General features: G+C 49.8%; 1 pseudogene; it reads right to left on the reverse strand.

Annotated features, from left to right (window-relative positions):
* Positions 1-18,301, reverse strand: part of LOC123356971 — a 60,292-nt pseudogene that overhangs the window by 19,741 nt on the left and 22,250 nt on the right.

Below are 18,301 nucleotides of genomic sequence, written 5' to 3' on the forward strand. Positions count from 1 at the left end.
TTAGAGGCCCTCATCAGGGATTGCGGCCCCACTTTGCTAAGTGCAGTGCACTCACATAGAACAAAAAGATGGCGCTTCTCTCAAGGAACTTACAATGCGTTTAGTTACAACTCTATACACACCCGGTGTTGCTGGAACACAGCTGCCTCTGGGGTGGAAGGCAGCTGCTCAGTGGCACATGGCAGTCTACTGAGGGAGAGGAAATCCTTGCCACGTACATCAGGGCAAACCCTCTGAGCTTAATGAAAAGCACCTTGGGATCTTTAATTCTACTCCATTCCAGTTCTAGATATCTTAGGTATTTATAAGGCCTCCATCGCCATAAAATCTCAGCACCTCACACTCGTTAATGTATTGATCCTCACAACACCCCTGTAAAGTGTTAGTCCTGTTGTACAGAAGGGAAACGGAGGCACACATGATTGATGTGACTTGCCCAAGGGCACTCAGGAAGTATAGGTGGAGCAGAGAAATGAACCCAGGGCTCTCAAGTCCTAGGTAGCACCCCAACTTCTGGACCCCTCCTTCCTTTCTAAAGGGCCTATTCAGAATGGAGGTCACCTTCATTTATAGGGCCTTGTCTGAAATTGCTCCAGCCCTGAGACTGTATGGAACTCCATGTATCTATCATGCATAGATGTCTCGTACAACTTGGCTCTTTAGACTGTAAGCTCCTTAAGCCAGGGCCTGGTTCTGTGTTTCTACAGTGACTAAGAAAATAGGATTCTTATCTTCACTGGGGGCCTCCAGGTGTTACTGTGATAATAATTGTAGAATCATGATCACTGGAAAGTTTCAAGGATGGTTTAAAGCCCAATTTCTCCACCAGGTCTTTTTGTGGACACAATTTGTGTCCAATCTTACAAGGTTCCGAACACCCTCTAACTTCCATTGTCACACATGGGAAATGAGGGCACTCAAGAACGTACAGGACCGAAACCTTTATTCCAGTGAAAGTTATTTCTGGGGTTTTTTTTCCTTCTGCACATGAATTGCAGGTGCAAAAATTGTGGGTGCGAATTACATCTATAAAAAAGGAAGGGCAAGGTTTTAGACACGTATCCCTAAGAATCCTCTCGAGAGGCTAGAATTTAGATTAGATGAGATGATCTAGAAGAGGTCCCTTCTAATGATGGTGTACACAACAAATAAAATAGTACAGCACCGAGCACAGATGGTCACAACAGGGTTAGCCTCTATGCACTATAAAAATCAGGATAATGGACACAAGTCAGATATTAGGAATGGCAATATACAAAAACCTGTAGGAGAACACTTCAATCTCCCTGACACACAATAGCAGATTTTAAGGTAGCCATCCTGCAGCAAAAAAACTTCAGGACCAGGCTTCAAAGAGAAACTGCTGAGCTTCAGTTCATTTGCAAATTTGACACCATCAGCTCAGGATTAAACAAAGACTGTGAATGGCTAGCCAACTACAAAAGCAGTTTCTCCTCCCTTGGTGTTCACGCCTCAACTGCTAGAAGAGGGCCTCATCCTCCCTGACTGAACTAACCTCGTTATCTCTAGACTGATTCTTGCCTGCATATTTCCTGCCTCTGGAAATTTCCACCACATGCATCTGACGAAGTGGGTATTCACCCACGCAAGTTCATGTTCCAATACATCTGTTAGTCTATAAGGTGCCACAGGACCCTTTGTCGCTTTTTACAGATCCAGACTAACCTGGATACCCCTCTGATACAAAAATCAAACTTTAAAGTCCTATTAATAATTATATAATACCAATATCCGCCCGAGAAGCAAGAAAGGGAAATTCACGAGGAAACAATCAGAGTTTAGTCAAAAAATGGATATTGTTTTTCATGGAAAATTTTAATTTTCTCTGAAATTCTATGCAAAACAGTTTTGTTTTTTTGACACAACACCGTGCTCAGATTTTAGAAGTGGACACATTTTTTGGTTCCCCCTCCTTCCAATCCCTTTTTTCCTAGTTTTTCATGCTTTCTTGGTTTTTCATGGAAAATGAGGAAAAACTACGACACAGAACATTTTCTGCAAAAATGTCATTGAGGATGAAAGGTTGTTTTTCATCAAAACACATTTTCAACCAGCTCCAAGAAAAAAAAAATCTTTATAGCCAAGTTAGTCTTCTGCGTGACACAATGGAATGGAATACAAAACAAAGGGCATACGTAACTTCATGTGTTTGTCTTAACGAGAACATCCTACAGACCTAACACTCTCTAGCATCGCCACTAAGACTCTACTAAATGTGCTACATCTGTTGAACTTTAGCCCTGAAGCAACAATTCTACCGTGGCTGAGGAACAGTAATAAACAATATGTGAAGACAGTTCTTTTGGACGCCAGCTGCCAGACTACATTGCTGTCAGAAGAAATAAAAAGCTGGATACATTCTAAAGGTTCCCCCATCTCCAATTAAAACCCAGCAGACAGTTTTTGGATCTTTTATTGTGAGTGACACGAAAGCTTTGCGGTGAAGATGGGAAAGGCGTGTGGCAGTGGATTCACTGGTAGGCTATCCAATTGTCACGCCGCCATCATTTTGCGGCCTGATCTTGCGCCATTGAAATCAGTGGAAATTTTACTACAGTACTGACTTTAACAGCGGCAGGATCGAGCCCTTCGAGAAGAGCTACAAATGAGTATGCCGCAATTCACTAATATTAAGATTCAGTAGCAGAAGGGTGATTACTCCAAGAGTTGGCACTCACTAATTCTGCCTGCAAAACACGTTTGAACCCAGGACCTTCTGATCCACACTGCAGACCTCACCTGTGTGAGCATAATGAGTAGCTCCATTAGCAGGTTGCATTAGTAAACCGTTATCCTCTTGTGGCTCAATGTACATTGACTCGCTTTGCTAATGTGTTTGACATGCTGCCCCCAAAACAGGGGGGAAAAGAATGTGCTATTATCTGGTCTGTACAAGACCGGAAGAGCCTAGTGGCTTACTCAGAAGTGAATATAACGATCCAAACGTACTGAAAGTTTTAAAGGGAGTGTTCCCTTAGCAAACCTTACAAACAGCAGCTCTACAGAAATGTTTCCCCCTCTCCTAATAGCTCATAAAAAGAAACAATGGCTGTTACTCTAAAGGGAAGTGGTCTATAAATCCAGTTCTAATAAATATAAACCGTGCCGATTCCATGTTTATACAGAGGTAGGAACTGGGTATTCATGTTTGGCACGATATATAAAAATACTGCTCTATTTCTAGCAGCATATGTTTACAACTCCAGCACATGACTCATCTACTGTACATTTTCTCTGTCGACCTCTGCTTTACAAAAGATGCGGTGGTGTACATGTAAAAGCGGGATGGATATTAAAAGCACGGTGATGCCGAATAATCAGACAGGCCACACTATGCCTGATGGAACAAGCTATTACTGTCCTAGGCAATGAAAGTAAAGTAACATTATAATCATGGACCCTTATCTCCGTTTAAAGTTATCCAGAGGATAGAGCGTAAATATACAAGAACAAAGACTCCTTGTACAAAGAAGAAATTCTCAGCAGTGGCTTTGCTTTCTCATCTCCTCCTGCATAACAGTTTGTGGACTTTTCCTACAGATGGGCATTTTGCTAGCAAGTATCTTCAGTGTCTTTTCTACATGGGAAAGATCCTGGCCAGAAACTTCTCAGCACAGGATCATATGAAAGAAGTTCAGGCTCTCTGCTAAAATGGATACCAGCGATTTACATGGTGAGTAGGAATCTAGTGAGGAATGATATTATTTCCTCCTCTTTATTGATATGGTATATTTAAGGCTGCGAGTTTGTCAAGGAAGTCACGGATTCTGTGACTTTCCATGACCTCTGTGACTTCTGCAGCAGCTGGTGCGGCTGGCTCTGAGCTGCCAGAGCAGCCCAGGCAGCCCCCATGGACCAGTAGCACCGGCTGCTGCCATGGCAGTCTCAGGCCACCCCTCCCACCCACAGCAGCAGGAGGAGTTTGGGTGTGGGTGTGGGTCTCAGGCCTGGGGGCTGGGGTGCAGGAGGGGGTGAGTGCTCTGGGTGGCACTTACCTTGGGGGGGAAGGGCGGTCTCATTGGAAGGGGCAACATGTCCCTCCCTCAGCTCCTAGCTCCATGCGCTGCCTCCGCCCGCAGACACCGCTCCTGCAGCTCCCATTGGCCACGTTTCCTGGCGAATGGTTGCTGCAGTACTGGCAGCATGTGGAGCTAGGATCTTAGGGAGGTACATGTTGCCGCTTCCGAGAAGCCGGGTAGGGAGCCTGCCAGCCCCGCCAACTCCCTTCCCCCAGCACCAGCGGGGAGGGGTCCCGGGCTGCTCCCACCCAAGCACCCTCAGCCCCCCCCCCAGAACACTCCCCCAGCACTTGCGGTGGCCCCCTTAAACACCCATAGTGCACCCCCCTGTGAACCCATGGCACCCCCTGGGCCGCACCCCCGAGCACCTGTAGGCCCTCCACAAGCACCGTGGCACTCCCAAGATTTAGTCCTGGACAGGTCACGGGCTGTGAATTTTTGTTTACTGCCTGTGAACTGTCCATGACATTTACTAAAAATACCTGTGACTAAAACGTAGCCTTAAATATATTTCATCAGTTGCCTGTTCACATCATTGTTGTCTTTTGGAAACAACTAATTTCTGTAGCTCTCCACCCCTTTTATATTTGTCCTGTTTGTTGCTTTAACGTTCAAGGCTGATACTGCCCTGTTCAGAACGGGCTAGAGACATGGACTCAGTAAGTCCCCCCAGTACTCTTTGCCGGTTTGATTACATTTTTATTTCCCATACACTTTTTAAATCGGGCATTTAGAATTGCTCAGCCCTCTGATCACCTTTGAGTGACAGACATAGCGCTTGTCAGATGAAAAGGCTTTCGACACCCCGGGTGTTAAGATGTATTTTGGGCATAGAGCCATCAAACACACCAGAAGTAATATGTTAATTTACGCTGTATGGATATCTCTCATCTTCCTCATGTCATTTTTTACCCGTCCCTTTCAGGATCCTTGATTCAACGGCCCCACCTACCAGACGGGAGATTTTCAGTGTGCTAAGTTAGCACAGTTTCCATGCATGTCTGTTACTGGGGGACAAGAGGATTACTAATGATTCCTCAAGAACCTTCGGGAACCCAGATCCCTGGAGGTGATACTATACATCTATTTTCTCCTTAAACATTTCTGGCCCAGGTACAGAAACAAGTACAGTAGACACCAGAGGTGCAACTACGCTGCTGCCATGCCAAAAAAATTTGGCATCAAATGCAGAAGTCAAGACAACCTGAATCATAAAATTTTGTATCGAAAGGCCTTTGTATCACCTTGAACTGAAAGTGAGTGGTATAGAACTTATGAAGCAATGGCCACTCTAGAGAGAAACATATGGTCTATCGTCTTAATTAATTAACAGGCCTGTATGAGATGGATTCTGAAGAGGCAGGTTACCTGGTCAAGAATGTGGTGTCTAGGGGCAAATACTAAGATTTATGAGCAGTGAAGCTGATAATTGTGGTGCAGTGAAATCAGGGGACCTGGGTTCTAGCCCTGGTACTGCCAGTGACTAGCATAAGTCCTTGGGCAAGTTACTTTGCTCTTCTGTGCCTTGGTTTGCCTTATCTCATTAGACCATAGGCCCTTTGGGGGAAGGCCTGGCTATGGGTCTGTATAGTGCTTATGATGCTGGGTCCTGTAATACAAATGGTAAACTAGAGACAATGGCTTTGGCTCAGGCCCTATATGAAGGGGGATTAACTAGACCATTCTTTGAGGAAATAGTTTTCCTCACAAACATTTGTGAACACTTAAGCAAGTACCTTGATTTCAAGCAGTATTGAAATCAGTGTCAAGAGGCCACATTCGTTTCCCTCGAACTAGCAGAATAAAAGAGGATAAATTCTGTCTGCAGATGTGAGTATACAGCTGCCACTGACTTCGGCATGGGCTTCAGATTAAGCATATGCTGAAGGGTTTTTGTGGGATGCGTGTCCAATACCTTGTATGGGTGAACCCACTAGAAGCAGAGTTTTAACCCATTACCAGTATTAGCGTGACAATGGAATAACAGCTTACAGGCTAGCATGCAGCAGCATTTTACTGCCCATTTAAATAAACTCACACCCACCAAATAGTATGGGGGGAAAAATTACAATTTTGTTTCAAGTGGTTTTGCTGCCACCAGAATATCAATTTTAGAAAAAAAAAGGAAAAGAAAAAAAACCAGCATTATGGCTGATCTTGCACTGAAGTAGATGGACTTTGGAGTTTCAAAAATTACACCCTATTCAAGATTTTCTAAAACTGGAACAATTTATCCGAATTGAACCAAAATGAAAAAAACTCCAGGTGGAAGTTCTCAGATTTTGTTGCAAGTGTTTCTTTTGGCTTCCAGTCCTAATTCTACACCCAATGTATTGTGTGTTCTTGGGCAGATAACGTCTTTGTGCCTCAGTACCCCCAACAGAATGGCCCCTTTCATAGCCATGGGCCGCTCATTATCACTCTCCCTTAGCTACTTGCCATGTTATCTGAGCACCTCACGATGTTAAATGTATCTTCACGACACCTGCGCAAGGCAGGGCAGTGCTATTAGCCCCATTTTACAGACGGGGAATTAAGGCACAGAGATGCTAAATGACCCACCCAAGTCCAAACAGGAAGTAGGTGAGAGAAAGGCAAGATTTGAACCCCCATTTCCCAAGCTACTGCCCTAGCCACTGGACTATCCTTCCTCTCTGGATACAGTAATGAGGGGAGCACAATATGGCCTTCCATGTTCATACAGCGCCATGAAGGTGCTGAGTATTACAAAGATCCATATTACAAGAATTCAGTATATTCTGTGTTGTTGTAGCTGTGTCGGTCCCAGGTCGTTAGGCTTTTTAATCAACTTCAGTACAGCACCTAACGCACGTCAATAAATAAAACCATTTATAGGACCAGCTCAGCAGCTACTCCGATTTATTCCAGCTGTGGATTTGGCCCATATCATGTAATGTAATTTTTTCTAGACAATTAGCACGTCTATGTTCCAATGTAAATTGGAACAGGGTTTTTAAAGGCATCAAGAGAGCCGGTTTGTCTTTTGGTAGGGGAAAAACAACAACAAAATACCGACCATCAAAACGCATAATACAGACCCTTGGGAGGTGTGAGATTGACTCCGTTTTTAAGGCACCATTGCACTGGTAAGATCCCTAAGGAATCAGCATGGCAGAGCATTGAGATTTTGCTGGGTTCAGGTCTCAGGTCATCAATGGTCACTTGTAAATAATGATTGTTAAAAACCTGAAGGGAAGAAAACAGGCCAATGTTAATTTATTGTAATGCACAACACACTGGGGTCATAGGCGGCAGGTTTGTATAATTTTTGGTGGGGCCCAAAATGGTGGTGCCCCCCCGCTCCCGCCCTGTAAGCCGATATAAAATGAAGCTACAACGCGTCAGCGCCACAAGATTACAAGGGTCAATTAAAAGTGGAAAGTCAGAAGCAGCACTTGCCTACTTCAATATACGGTATTATATTTTGTTGCATCTGTTGTGATGAAGTGGGAATGTTCTTAATATTTTCTCTGAATACTGTGTGGGTGCCTCAGTTTCCCCTGCAAGATGCCAACTGAAGGTGTTGGGGACAAAGAGATCAGGTGGCCTCCTTGTCCAGAAGAGACACAGAGGCCAGAGGAGGGAGTGTCAGTTTGGAGCTGGCTGGGGAAATTGGGAGAGACCCAGAACTTGGTTCTGGGCGCCCCACCCCCCAAGATGGACCTGACAGAGGGGTTCTGTTTTCTGTACCAACAAGCTCTGTTTAAACTGTGTTCCCGTCATCTAATAAACCTTCTGTTTTACTGTCTGGCTGAGAGTCACATCTGACTGCAGAGTTGGGGTGCAGCGACCTCTGGTTGCCCCAGGACCAGCCTGGGCAGACTCACTTTGGAAAGTGCATGACGTGGAAGGGCATGCTGAATGCTCCGAGGTCAGACCCAGGAAGGTGTAAGCTTCTTGCCCTGGAGACAGTATGCTCCGAGAGAGGAGGCTCCCCCAGAGTCCTGACTGGCTTTGTATGGAGATGTTCCAAAGCATCACAGCATCCCCTTCCACACCGTGCACTTCCCAGAAGTCCGCACAGGCACTGACACTCCCTCCTCTGGCCTTTGTCTCTTTTCCAGGCATTAGGAGGCCACCTGATCTCTCTGTTCTCCAACACCTTCAGTTGGCACCTTGCAGGGGAAACTGATTTGGGAGAAATGAAGTAAAAGCTGCCCAAACCGAGCTTGAGCACTCCTGAATTTTGAGGTGTTCAAATCTGGAAGGCAGGTGCTGGGGGTGGGAGAGGGCTGTGGGCTCCATGGGGGAGCATGGCAGCAACTGTCTGGAGCTGCATGGAGCCAGATACGCTGGTCTGAGTGGCACAGTAAGCGGTTTGGGGGTTGGAGAAGAGGTAGGGAGTTCCGGGGGGCAGTCAAGGGACAAGGAGCAGGGGGAGTTGGATGGGGCAGAGGTTCGAAGGGGCAGTCAGGGGACAGGCAGCAATTGGATAGGCATGGGAGTCTAAGAGGTTTATCAGGGGACAGGTAGGGGGTGCGGTCCTGCGGGGGGGAAGTTGGGTGGGGTCTCAGGAGGGGGCAGTTGGGGACAAGGAGAAGGGAGGCTTAGATAGGGGCTGAGGTCCCAAGGGGCAGTTAGGGGCAGGGGTCTCGGGAGGGGGCAATCAGCGGACAGAGGCTGGGATTCAAAGGGCTCTGGGCTGCTGGCAGCCGCGGGGATCCCAGAGCCCTTTGAATCCCAGCGGCGGGAATCAGAGGGCTCTGGGCTGCCCGCTGCGGCGGGGAGCCCAGAACCCTTTAAATCTCAGCCGCTGCTGGGATTTAAAGGGCTCTGGGCTGCCTGCACCCGCGGGGAGCACAGAGCTTTTAAAATCCCAGCCGCGGCCGGGAATCAGAGGGCTCTGGGCTCCCCGCCGCAGCAGGCAGCCCAGAGCCCTCTGATTCCCGGCCGCGGCTGGGATTTAAAAGGCTCTGGGCTGCCCGCCGCGGCGGGGAGCCCAGAGCCCTCTGATTCCCAGCCCCGGGTGGGCTTTAAAAGGCGCTGGGCGGCCCGCCCCGGCGGGGACCCCAGAGCCCACTGCGTCCCGGCCGCGGCTCGGATTTAAAAGGCTCTGGGCTCCCCGCGGTTGCAGGCAGCCCAGAGCCCTTTAAATCCCAGCCGCGGCCGGGATTAAGAGGGCTCTGGGCTGCCTGCTGCAGCGGGAAGCCCAGAGCCCTCTGATTCCCGGCCGCGGCTGGGATTTAAAAGGCTCTGGGCTGCCCGCCGCAGCAGACAGCCCAGAGCCCTCTGATTCCCGGCCGCGGCTGGGATTTAAAGGGCTCTGGGCTCCCCGCCGCAGCGGGGAGCGCAGAGCCCTTTAAATCCCAGCCGCGGCTGAGATTTAAAAGGCTCTGCGCTCCCCGCGTTTGCAGGCAGCCCAGAGCCCTTTAAATCCCAGCCGCGGCTGGGATTTAAAAGGCTCTGCGCTCCCCGCGTTTGCAGGCAGCCCAGAGCCCTTTAAATCCCAGCCGCGGCTGGGATTTAAAAGGCTCTGCGCTCCCCGCGTTTGCAGGCAGCCCAGAGCCCTTTAAATCCCAGCCGCGGCTGGGATTTAAAAGGCTCTGCGCTCCCCGCGTTTGCAGGCAGCCCAGAGCCCTTTAAATCCCAGCCGCGGCCGGGAATCAGAGGGCTCTGGGCTGCCTGCTGCAGCGGGAAGCCCAGAGCCCTCTGATTCCCGGCCGCGGCTGGGATTTAAAAGGCTCTGGGCTGCCCGCCGCAGCAGACAGCCCAGAGCCCTCTGATTCCCGGCCGCGGCTGGGATTTAAAGGGCTCTGGGCTCCCCGCGTTTGCAGGCAGCCCAGAGCCCTTTAAATCCCAGCCGCGGCGGGGATTTAAAAGGCTCTGCGCTCCCCGCGTTTGCAGGCAGCCCAGAGCCCTTTAAATCCCAGCCGCGGCTGGGATTTAAAAGGCTCTGCGCTCCCCGCGGTTGCAGGCAGCCCAGAGCCCTTTAAATCCCAGCCGCGGCCGGGAATCAGAGGGCTCTGGGCTGTCTGCTGCGGCGGGCAGCCCAGAGCCTTTTAAATCCCAGCCGCCGCCGGGAATCAGAGGGCTCTGGGCTGCCTGCAACCGCGGGGAGCCCAGAGCCTTTTAAATCTCAGCCGCTGCTGGGATTTAAAGGGCTCTGGGCTGCCTGCAACCGCGGGGAGCCCAGAGCCTTTTAAATCCCAGCCGCAGCCGGGAATCAGAGGGCTCTGGGCTTCCCGCTGCAGCAGGCAGCCCAGAGCCCTCTGATTCCCAGCCGCGGCTGGGATTTAAAGGGCTCTGGGCAGCCCTGGCGGCGGCGGCAGCGGCGGGGGGGCGCTCCAAGCAGGGGAGAAAAAACATTGGTGGGGCAGAGCCCCTGCTTGGGATTTATTCATGGGGCTAAAGCCCCAGAGCCCCATATAAGTCGGCGCCTATGACTGGGGTAAAATAACGTATCTATGCCTGGTTGTCAGCATAATTCTCCATAGCTAGATGTGCAGGTATCAGCCAGGAGGGCTCATTTATCAGCACAGACAGTCGAAATAGGCTCCTGGAACTCCATAGTGAGGGATGGAACTAGGAGTTGCATTGATCATGTCTGCAGTGTGGGTGAAACTCATCTATAAGCAGAGAGCCAGCAAAGACTAGGCACCAGTTACCTCCCACTCAAAAGAGGGTGAAAGCAGGATTTAAAGCAGAGGTGGGCAAACTACAGCCCACAGGCCACTTCTGGCCCGCGGGACCCTCCTCCTGGCCCCTGAGCTCCTGGCCCAGGAGGCTAGCGCCCGGCCCCTCCCCTGCTGTTCCCCCTCCCCTGCAGCCTCAGCTCGCTGCACCGCCGGCACAATGCTCTGGGCGGCAGCGCAGCTACAGATCTGGCTGGACTCGGTGCTCTGTGCTGCGCGGTGGTGTGGCTGCCTGGCTTGGTGCTCTGGGCAGCGCGGCTGTAGCGCTGCCAGCCACCAGTGCTCCAGGCAGCGCCGTAAGGGGGCAGGGAGCAGGGGGGGTTGGATAGAGGGCAGGGGAGTTAGGGGTAGTGGTCAGGGGGTGGGGGTGTGGATAGGGGTCGGGGTGGTCAGAGGGTGGGGAGCTGGGGGGTTGAATGGGGCAAGGGTCCCTGGGGGGCAGTCAGGAAGGAGAGGAGAGGTGGATGGAGCAGCGGGGGTCAGTCAGGGCAAGGGTTCCAGGGGTGGTCAAGGGACAGGGAGAAGGGGTGGTTGGATGGGGCAGGGATCCCAGGGGGGCAGTCAAGAATGAGAGGAGGGGTTGGATCAGGCAGCAGGGAGCAGTCAGGGGCAGCGGGTCTGGGGGCAGTGAGGGGACAGGGAGTGCGGGGGGGCCGTCAGGGGAGGGGGGGGGTTGGATGGGACAGGAGTCTCAGGGAGCCGTCAGGGGGTGAGAAGTAGGAGGTGGTCGGATAGGGGGTGGAGGCCGGGCACAGCCTCCCCTAACCAGCCCTCAGTACAATTTTGAAAACCCGATGTGGCCCTAAGGCTAAAAGTTTGCCCACCCCTGATTTAAAGGGCCACAGACCTCGTGCTGTCCTTTGGCACAGGGGCGAATTCCACCTGTTGTGTCACATCATAGTTACAAAGAGACACACTCAGATCCTGGGACCTCAGTGAGAGCCACATGTGGGCAGAACCTGGCCTGAAGTGTGTTATCTGAAGCATTGTGGCACTGACTTTTACCAGACCAGTTAAGAGGGATGATATACTTGCTAACGTTTCTGATGGTAAATACTGATTTGATGCCACATAAACATGCAAGGCACCATCTAAGATTCTGGGGCTGCTCACCAGTTGAATTTGCTAGAAACAAATCCTGGCTCGCAGGGCCGGCGCTACCACTAGGCGACCCTAGGTGGTCGCCTAGGGCGGCAGGATTTGCGGGGTGGCATTTTGCTGCCCTCGGCGGAAATTCGGCGGCGGGGGATCCTTCCGCTCTGGGTCTTCGGCGGAAATTCGGCGGCGGGTCCTTCACTCGCTCCGGGACCCGCCGCCGAAGTGCCCCAAGGACGCGGAGCGGAAGGACCCCCCCGCCGCCGAATGCTTAGAGGAGGAGCGCTGCCACCTAGGGTGGCAAAAACCCTGGCGCCGCTTCTGCTGGCTCATCCTGGGCTGGAGGTCGGAAGGGGCAAGGCGTCTCTTTCCCCTTCATGTGCGCCTGGGGGCTTGATCCTGCATCCACTGAAATCAATGGCACTGACTTCAAAAGTGCAGGATTGGGCCCTGCCGCACGTTGCCACGTGCTCTGCCTATGCAAAAGGAGTGAACTGGCTAAGGCAGCTGGAAGAGGGTGTGTCCAGAGTGGTTGTAGGCGGGGCTTTTATATTGGTAGGAGAGAGGGTAGAACGCTCATAAAGAAAGTGTAGTGAGTTCCCAAGCCAGCTCCTCTCAGCTGTTTACACCACCGCACACCACCTCTAGCACAGCTCATGTGCAGACAGGCAAGGTTTAGCTCTTTAATTACCAGGCGATGGTGGCCTTCTTGCCTGCTGTAAGGGCCATCAGCTAGATAGTGCAGACAGCTGCTCAGCGGGCACGCCAGCTGTTTCTGGCATTGCACAGGTGGTGCAATACTCTTAGCTACCAGTGTGGGCCTTGGAGAACCTCAATGGTGACACAACCTAACCAGAAAAGGCAACGCGGGTGTGAGGATCCATTTTAACACATCAGTCCCTGGTCAGTCAGTTGGCCTGAAAAGCACCTGCTCACTGCTGAGATACCAAGGGACTGCAGAACGAATGGGGCCATCTGTTGTTCTGGGACTCTATGCAAGCATGAGGATGTGCTCCCTTTTCCGGGTCAGAGGCGAGTGGATATAGAAAGAGGTTTTAGCATGATTTAGGGGTGCAAGCCCCTACACCCCCCACTCTCTTTCCCTATGGAATATGTGTGTTACCACCAACGTTGTACCAGCTTTATTGGGCAGGAGGGAGAAAAAGCATACTTTCCTGCCCCCTCGTCCCACGTGGTTGCCCTGATATGCAGAATAGCTTCTGTATGGCCAGGGAAGGGGAAGGTGAGATGCTGCTGCATGGTGAGATGATGCAGCCCAGTCCCTTCTTCCTGGTAGTGGCGGGGAGATCTGCACACAAGGTCCCCACCATGTATAGGTCTAAGGAAGATATCACCCCGTGCCAACTAGCACAATAAAAATACACAGATGATCCATTAGGAGAGAGAACAAGGTGAAGTGCAAGGACTTTTTTTTAAATGCACATTTATTATTCTGACCTCCAGCTAATGAAATTCCACCGGACAGTCATTTAAACGTGATTATTAACCATGGGTGGTTATTAACCTATAGTTCAGGGCCAGCATGGTATTTTCAGTCCCACTTGCAAGAACTCACCTTAGTCACTGATGCAGGACAGATATTAAAGGGTTCCCTCATGTCCACCACCTCCAGCTTCATCCCCACTGTGAAGAAGTGGCTCCTCAAATCAGCATGATCCTGTGCATATATATGGGAAACAAGCAAATCTGCATATCAGTGATACCGGCCACAAACTCAGCATTTATGAGAACCAAGTGCCCCAGCATTTTATTTTACAAGAGGTACATTTGCCTGCATTAATGAATCTGCCTGTATTGCCTAATTAATATGTTGCTCTGTGGCTTTAATTGCTTTCTCTGGGTGGACAGTTTTCCTAACAAAAGAAAGAAACCAAGTATAAACTTTTAAGGCAGACCAGGATAGGCGAGAGAATGAAAGGATCCCATACTAATGCTTGGATCCCACAGAATGGATATTCAGGGCCTAATCTTTCATTCCTTAAACAGCCACAACTTCCACCGACTTCACCTGAAATTTCTCAGTGGATGTTGGCGGCTCATGACCGTGAGTAGCTAGATTCTCATTTTCACAAAGGTGCTTCTATGCTGGCCTGACAGCATAACGGGGTCTTAAATGGGACAGAAATGGATAACTTAGAATATCGCTTGTGTAGGGTCCCCTCATCTGGTATAAGGGATCTATGCCAGTCCTGTTCCTAGCCCCTCAGCATGGGGGGCACACTGGGAGTTGTAAAAGGGGAATGTCAGGGGTGTGGCCAGAGTGCACTGTCCTATAGCTATTCTCCAATTCCCAAGGCCCATGGGGCAGATGTGAAGGAGAGCAGCCCAAAGGCTGCTCTAAATTTACACAACGGGCTAGGCAGGCTCCTACGTGACAAGAGAACACAGGAAACACAGACACAGCCTTAAAGAGTCCTTAACCCATCCCCCACTTTGACCCTGACCAAGCATAGGTAACTCAAAATTAGGCCCAGGGACCAAAATCAGGCTCTCTAGCAGTTGAGACAAGGGACAGCACTAGACGACAGCCATTTATTTTAAAAGCCATGCAACGAGACCACACGTTACTGCCTTAGGGCTATGTTAGGCCTTATGAGGTGGGCACGAAGGGATCACACAGCAGTTGGGACACTCTGGCTGACTCAGCAAAACTGCCTGTGGTCATCAGTGCCCATCCAGATCTGCTGGATTGGACAGAAGAGGGCAGGGGCCATGTCCCTGCCCCTTTGGTGAGCCTAGCACTGGTGAAGGCATTCAGGGGATGCAGGCCCTGGAATTGTGGCTGACCCCTGTGCAGCATCACAAGAGATGGAGGGATGGGCAGATCCTTGGTCCCTCCCCCAGCTTGCAGACCTGCCCGGGAGTGGCAACAGCCACACAGGATTTCAACAAGGTTTCCCAAAAGTCACCACTCCAGCTGGCCCCCCTCAGCCGAGCACAATAGGCCATGGAGACAGAAGAGGTCCTCAGAACCCGAAAGGCGAGCAGCAAGGTGGCACGTTTACAGGGCAGCGCAGGGAAGCTGGCCAGAGCTAAACCTGGTCTGTGCATCAGTAAAGCGCCCTCCACAAACACTAAATCCACTAACGTAACAAAGGGCCAGAGTCTACCAGACTAACAGGAAGGATGGTGCCAGTGGTTATGGCATTAGGCTGGGATTCGGAAGATCCACATTCAATTCCTTGCTCTGCCAAAGGCTTGCTATGTGATCTTTGGCGGGGTCACCTAGTGTCTCTGTACCGCTGTCTCCCATATGTAAAATGGAGATATTCGTCCGTCCCTCCTTCATAGGGGTGGTGCGAGGTTTGTAAAGTCTGAAAAGTGATGCAATAACATTATCTTACTCAGGCTGAGCAGTACCTTTCACTGCAAGGAGATTTCAGTGGAAAAAAAGACTATGTGAATACGGGTGGACAAATCTGGACCTAGACACCCTGATTTGCTTTCCTGTGCATGCACGATTAAGGGAGAGGTTTGCCCAACTATGTAGGGAATTAATTTGGGTGTTCAAATGCCTTAATTGGCTTTTAAACTCTCAGACTCCAAACTGGGACGGTGCTAACCACGAATTTATCCTTTGCAAGGGGCAGGCAAGTCTTGTTCCCATTATTTAGACACCTATTTCCTCAACAAAGGACATCACAGGTAGAAGCCCTAGGACTGCATTGCATTAAGGATCATGTTTCAGTTTTATTAGCTCAAGAGTGATCTCCTTTCTGTGGTAAAAGAGTATTTCCGAACCATCAATCCATTAGCCAGTACATCTCCTGCGATAAGAGGTATTGTTTCACTTAAAAAAAAATGCTCTGGACTCCAAATTGCATGGAGAAAACCTACTTCTATCTAATAGTACTTGGCAATGCCATTCCCTTCTACATTCACCGCAACATGTTATATTCTTGTCCTAAAGTGGTTTTATATTGATTCAAAGTAGTATGTCATTTTTCCCCCCTAGAACTGTCTTTACTTATGGATTTAACAGTTTCTATTTTGAGGAACTTCTGTTTCTAGTGACATTGAAGGAAGGGTTTTACAAGCTTTAGTAGAGACGGAGGAATCATTGTTTTAATCTTGCTTTGCACGTCTATCGTACCTTTTATCGGAGGATCTCAAAGCACTCTAAAAACATTAATGGATTTAGTCTCCCTGCAGGGTAGATATTATTTTCTCCATTTTGCAGCTAGGGAAACTGCCGAAGGTTAAGTTAATTGCCTAAAGCTACACAGTAAATTAATGGCAGGGAAAGGAGTCCTAGCCTCTGCCTGTATATTTTAACTATTAACAATAAAGCCTAGCACTTATATAGCACTTTTCACCTGTAGATCTCAAAGTGCTTTACAAAGGAGGACGGTATCATTATCCCCATTTTACAGATGGGGAAACTTAGGCACAGAGAGGCAGTGACTTGAGACATTTACTCACGTTTGCTAGTTATCATCCCCTCTGGCAAGGGCCCAGTCCTGCTCAGTTCTAAAGGCATGATCTAGCGCACAAAGAGGGTGACATCCCATTTCTACTAGCCTTACCGTCAGCATACTTTACCCTGGGATCAGTCCCATTGCGTAAATGGGATTGCTCATGGAGTAAGGCAACTACTCAACAAGAGTAAGGGTAGCAGAATCTGGGCCTGTGTAAATAGTGCCTAGAGTGTATGATGAATGCTTAAGAAATGCATACCGTCATCACCACCAAAATCATCAGCTTTGCCACTGAATGTTTCAGTTAGAGATGGGGCATGGTTGCAAAATTCAGACCCGAGTCCAGATCTAAATTTCAAACCCCCCAGGTTTGGAAGCATTTGGACTGAGGATTTTGATTTGGCCTCTTACAGACACAGGGTCCAACCATGAAGTTCGTTTCTACGTTTTGAATGCCCGAACCATTTGCTTCAAAGTATATAGATAGGGATCATTTGCAAAATGTGCACTTGGGAACTAGATTTGGACTGCAACACCTTCCCCCAGATCTGGGATATGATCTATTCTCAAGCGTCAATACCTTTTAAAAACCCAGATCCAGCAAAGCACTTAAGCGTGTGCTTTACTTTAAATAAGTGAGTAGTCCCATTGACCTCAAAGGGGCTTGGCTCATATGCTTAAAGTTAAACCCATGTTTAAGTATTTTGCTGATTGGGGCTTAAATACCTAGATCATATTGTGAATCATTTTTATCTGCATCCATTTCTGGGGTTGAGTTTTCCATAGCTAGTTTTTGTTGTTACTTTCTTAAAGACAAAATTAATTCAACAGAAAGAACAACTCTGTAAAAGTCTAACAATACCATAGCATAGTTTTATTTCCAAAGCACATCCATGTCTGCCTTCGGATCTTATTTTGCAGCCCAGCACCTTAATGTCTGAGCACCTTGCATGTCAAATCAATACCAATAGTGAAGTCCCTAGTGGACTTCATGGAGTCTCTGGTATTTCTTTCTTTTTGGGGTGAAAACTCTACAGAGGGTAGAGGGTTTTTTGGGGGGAAGCGGGGGCTGGGAGGGGGCTGATTTGTTTTGTTCAACAGTTGCATAGGGATTTAGGAGTAAAAAGGGTTGTGTAGCAAGGTGGTTACCCGAAGGGCTTAAAACAGCCCTGGGGGAAGGTTGTGGCTGGGAGCTGCTAGGCTGGGCTGATTGGGAAGTGGCTGCAGCTGGGCCACAGCTGGCCTGTATAAAGAGGCTGGGAGCCAGGAGCTCACTGGTCTCTGCCTGTAGAGGGAGACGGGCCTGGCTGCAGGGAGCTAGAGATAGGGTACCTGAGTGGAGCAGGGCTGGGGAAAGGCTGTGGAGCTCCAGTTTGGAAAGCCCCAGGCTGAGGCCTAGCGTAAGGCCAACAGGTACTGGGGGTTGCAGAGGGCAGCCCAGGGGTAGGCAAACCCAACCTTGCCAGTGCTGAGTAGGCTGATACTGCAGTCTGCCCCAGGGTGTGGGGCTAGACAATGACTGGCAGTAGCCTGATACTGAGGTGAGGTGGGGATAGTGGGTGGTGGTTCCCTGGGGAGGGGAGACCCTAAGGCTAGGGGGTTATTGCCAGGGGGCAGCATGGCAGATAACGGGGCACTGGGTCCTGGGAGGGACATGGGGGCCAGAGAGAGGACAGGCAGATCACTGGCCTGCAGAGGGTGCTATGGAGCTGGAATGAGCTAATTCCCAGAAGTCACCAGCAGGAGGCGCCGCAGGGATGAGTCTGCTCCTCTACAGGGTGTCACTGTGGAATGTCATTCTTATGACATTTGCTTCACCCCTAAAACCCGTTAGACTCTGGATTCACCTAATCTCCTCCCGAAGCTTGTTACACAATAACACATTTTTCATAAATATTGTTAAACCACAGTTTCACCACAACAATGGGGTGGGGAGAAAGGATCCAAACCACAGTCCTCCAGTCCCAGTGGTCTGACTGCATTGGGCCACCGGCAAATGGCGAGGCTACGGCATATGCTTCTCTTCAAAACTCCAATTAACTGACATAATTTCTAAGAATCAGTTTCACTGAAG

Source organism: Mauremys mutica, unplaced genomic scaffold (genome assembly GCF_020497125.1).
Source record: "Mauremys mutica isolate MM-2020 ecotype Southern unplaced genomic scaffold, ASM2049712v1 000111F_np12_subseq_6829429:6894231_obj, whole genome shotgun sequence".
In the NCBI taxonomy this organism is placed as follows: domain Eukaryota; kingdom Metazoa; phylum Chordata; order Testudines; family Geoemydidae; genus Mauremys; species Mauremys mutica.